This window comes from Delphinapterus leucas, chromosome 19 (genome assembly GCF_059928025.1).
Source record: "Delphinapterus leucas isolate spDelLeu-1000000601 "Yukka" chromosome 19, BTC_Dleu_Yukka2, whole genome shotgun sequence".
Classification (NCBI taxonomy): domain Eukaryota; kingdom Metazoa; phylum Chordata; class Mammalia; order Artiodactyla; family Monodontidae; genus Delphinapterus; species Delphinapterus leucas.
This window is the reverse complement of record NC_143147.1, coordinates 16914613-16919503: the sequence shown is the minus strand read 5'-3', so window position 1 is coordinate 16919503 and position 4891 is coordinate 16914613.

Genomic DNA, 4891 nt, shown 5'->3' with positions numbered 1-4891 from the left:
GATCCTTTTTGACCCATCTCCTAGAGAAATGGAAATAAAAACAAAAATAAACAAATGGGACCTAATGAAACTTAAAAGCTTTTGCACAGCAAAGGAAACCATAAACAAGATGAAAAGACAACCCTCAGAATGGGAGAAAGTATTTTCAAACAAAGCAACTGACAAAGGATTAATCTCCAAAATATACAAGCAGCTCATGCAGCTCAATATCAAAAAAACAAACAACCCATTCCATAAATGGGCAGAAGACCTAAATAGACATTTCTCCAAAGAAGATATACAGATTGCCAACAAACACATGAAAGGATGCTCAACATCACTAATCATTAGAGAAATGCAAATCAAAACTACAGTGAGATATCATCTCACACCAGTCAGAATGGCCATCATCAAAAAATCTACAAACAATAAATGCTGGAAAGGGTGTGGAGAAAAGGAAACCCTCTTGCACTGTTGGTGGGAATGTAAATTGATACAGCCACATGGAGAACAGTATGGAGGCTCCTTAAAAAACTAAAAACAGAACTACCATATGACCCAGCAATCCCACTACTGGGCATATACCCTGAGAAAACCATAATTCAAAAATAGTCACATACCACAATGTTCATTGCAGTTCTATTTACAATCGCCAGGACATGGAAGCAACCTAAGTGTCCATCAACAGATGAATGGATAAAGAAGATGTGGCATATATATACAATGGAATATTACTCAGCCATAAAAAGAAACGAAATTGAGTTATTTGTAGTGAGGTGGGTAGACCTAGAGACTGTCATACGGAGTGAAGTCAGAAAGAGAAAAACAAATACCGTATGCTAACACATATATATGGAATCTAAAAAAAAAAATGGTTCTGAAGAACCTAGGGGCAGGACAGGAATAAAGACACAGACATAGAGAATGGACTTGAGGACACGGGGAGGGGAAAGTGTAAGCTGGGACGAACTGAGAGAGTGGCATGGACATATATACACTACCAAATGTAAAATAGATAGCTAGTGGGAAGCAGCCACATAGCACAGGGAGATAAGCTTGGTGCTTTGTGACCACCTAGAGGGGTGGGGTAGGGAGGGTGGGAGGGAGACGCAAGAGGGAGGAGATATGGGGATATATCTATATTTATAGCTGATTCACTTTGTTATAAAGCAGAAACACACCATTGTAAAGCAATTATATTCCAATGAAGATGTTAAAAAAAATTTATCAAGAACTAAAAGTTAAATTAAATAAAAAATAAATTAAAAAAATAAAAAGCTTGTGAAAATGTAAAAAGAAAAAAGAGATCAGTCATCTTTAACCTGATAACTGATATTGGTAATTAGGCCCTGCATTTATATCTGTGCATTGCATATCTGTGCAATCAAACTCAATCGTCAAATATTTCTTGTACCCTGAGCCACTGGTAGATTGTATATGAACTTACACAAATCAGCAGATAAGAAAGTTACTGAATGGGACAGTGTAAGGCAAGAATTTCGAGCTCATATCTTTCCTCAGTGGGAGTGGCTTGTGAGATGCACAGAGGGGATCAGTGGTTCTCAGCGGGGGTGATTTTGCCTCCGAGAGGACATTTGGCAGTGTCCAGAGACATTTTGGTTGTCGCAACTGAGAAGAAAATATTGGCATCTAAAGACCAGGAATGTTGCTAAATATCTTACAATACATAGGTCCTCCCCAACAAAGAATTATCTGGCCCTAAGTGTCAATAGTGCCATGGTTGAGAAACCATGCCCTTGGATATTTAGAACACGTCACCTGCGGCCACTTAAGCAAGCACTTCAGTATGATGTGGGTGGTGGCAGTGCATCCCAAGGGGAACCCAGAGTCTGATAGAAAACTGTAGTTTGATGAACTGTTTCAGGAGAAGCAACGTGGTGTAGTGGAGGGAGCACAGATGTGGGTTTGAATCCCAGTACGACATATTGGCTTCAGGACCTGGAACAAATTATGTAACCCTGATCCTTATTTTCCTAATAAAATGGTGATAAAATTATCTACTTCATGGTGTAATTGTGAGGTTTAAATGAGAAAACTGAAATTACTGTTGACACATAGAAGGACATCTAGAACTTCAATCATGTTAAAATAGAAGATGAAGTATTTACAAGCAAAATATATAATGTGTAAGATACAGTGGAGTCCCATGGCTGGTGTAAAGAATATGACCCCCTGGGACTTCCCTGGTGGCACTGTGGTTAAGAATCCGCCTGCCAGTGCAGGGGACATGGATTCAAGTCCTGGTCCGGGAAGATCCCACATGCCGTGGAGCAACTAAGCCTGTGCGCCACAACTACTGAACCTACGCTCTAGAGCCCGAGAGCCACAATCACTGAGCCCACGTGCCACAACTACTGAAGACTGTGTGCCTAGAAGCTGTGCTCCGCAACAAGAGAAGCCACCGCAATGAGAAGCCTACGCACCACAACGAAGAGTAGCCCCCGCTCGCCACAACTAGAGAAAGCCCGCGTGCAGCAAAGAAGACCCAACGCAGCCTAAAATAAATGAATAAATAATTAAATTTATTTAAAAAAAAAAAAAGAATATGACCCCTTAAAGTTCAAAGCACTGGGGGCTATGGCTTCCCCAGAGGGGCATCCTGAACAGTAGTGGGATGTCTTGAAGTGGAGAAGCCCATCCACATCATCCCTGAAAGCTGGCTCCTGGGGAATTCCCTGGCAGTCCAGTGGTTAAGACTCAGTGCTTTCACTGCCCTGGGCCCAGGTTCGACTCCTGGTTAGGGAACTAAGATCTCCGCAAGCCGTGAGGTGCAGCCAAAATAAAAAGAAAGAAAGAAAGCTGGCTGCCTGCCTGTGGATGATGTGTGGCACAAGGGGTCCTGGAGCCTGCCTGCCCCCATCACCTGCCTCAAAGGTTTAAGCTCTTTAGCAACTTCACATAAATTACTGAATGGTCTTTTTATATCAGAATATCTTTAAATATATTTGAGATGCAAAAGGAATTCAAAATAGCTATCCTCAGTGATACACTTGGATTAAAAATTAAAGATACTTAAATTTTTTGAGTTATCCCAGACTCTATTCAAAACCTTTAGCTAACCAGAACACATTTGCATTCTATTTTTATAAAAGAAAGGAATTGGAAATTTATTCTGAAAAGCCTTTCCCCGTCTCCTTTACCTGTATTTATAGTGCTGTACAGTGAGAGTGATGTTTTTTAGGATAAGCAGGATATTGAAAATGGACTTGAAGGTAATTTAATGCAGTGGTTTCCAACTTTTAAACACCAAAGCCCTCCCTTGTGCCCTGTGTTTCAAAAACTTTTGTTTGCCAAACTGCATTTATTAAAGAATAATTCTTTTATTTTTTGCTATTCAAATTCATGTATAACCACTAATCATACTTCTGATTGGTATGACATAACCAGACTTAAGTATTAAAATTCCTGTCCAATTTGTAAACCTGAGTGCCACAGAATAAGATCTACCTGTTAGGGAGTAGCCTACACTGGAACTTTGGGAAAAGAGCCTGAAGGATGAAAATTTACCTTCATGAGACCTTAAAAAGCTAAAGAACTAAACTCAGGACCAAAGCTGAGAGAGCATCAAATCTCTTTGAGGAACAGGGGTGATTGGAACATGGGTTAAGCGTTGGCTCCATGTAAAGATTTCATAGGAAACAAGACTGCTACAACCTGGGGAGAGAGAGTGTGTGAATATAGTAGAGGAAGGGAATGTTACCCAATAATCTGCCAATTTAGTCCACTTTTCTTAATTTTTGATGCCCTTACTTAAAGAAGCCACCATCTTCATCTCGTGTTATTACCACAGCCTCCCTGCTTCCATTTCTGTACAGAGCAGCCTGAATGATCGTTCTTTAGAATAAACCTGATAGTGCCACCCCTCTCCGGACTTCTGCAGTGGTTTCCCACTAACCTGAGCCTGAAGCCCAGTCCTTAGCGGGGACACATGTCCTGATCTGGCCCCATTCACCCACTCCTTCGATAAATATTTATTGAGCTTCTAATATACCACAAGCACTGGGGGGTATGAAGAGCAGAAACAGACAACAGTCTCTGTCCTGGAGCTTATTTATAATAGCAGAGGAGAGATTAATTAGAATCTTTTTTTTTTTTTTTTGCGGTACGCGGGCCTCTCACCGTTGTGGCCTCTCCCGTTGGGGAGAGCACAGGCTCCGGACGCGCAGGCTCAGCGGCCATGGCTCACGGGCCTAGCCGCTCCGCGGCATGTGGGATCTTCCCGGACCGGGGCACGAACCCGTGTCCCCTGCATCGGCAGGTGGGCTCTCCACCACTGCGCCACCAGGGAAGCCCTAATTAGAATCTTAAGTTAAATTACAACCATTGGAACTGGCACAAAGGAGAGGCATGATACTGCAGTGGGGACCTTTCTGCAAAGTGCTCACCTTTTTAAACCCAACATTTACCTCTGAACTATCTGCAGTTCCCCAAGCACCTAGGCACTACCCTCTTGCCTTTCCACGAGCTGTTCCCTCTGCTAGGAGGGCTCTCTCCCTCCTTACCTAGCTCCACTATTTTTTTTGTACTTCCCATGTGTTGGGTACTGTGACAAGGACTTACCACCAATTTCCTCTTGCATTCTTTGGCTCAGTCTTAATTGGTGGGTACTACTGTTATCCCCGTTTTCTACACAGGAAATTAAGGTCAAGAAGGCGACGTAATTTGCCCAGAGACCCGAAACTAGTAAGTGAAGAAACTGGGATTCAAGCCCAGGACTGCCTGACTCCAAAGCCCATTTTCTTAGGCACTGAAGTACTGTCTCCCAACTCCTTCACGTTCACCTCATTCTCCCCGGTCGCCTTCCCTGACACACACCCAGTCGGAGTTGAGCGCTTCCACTCTGTTCCCACTGGCCACAGCCACCACAACACAGTAATTTTAACTTTCTAGT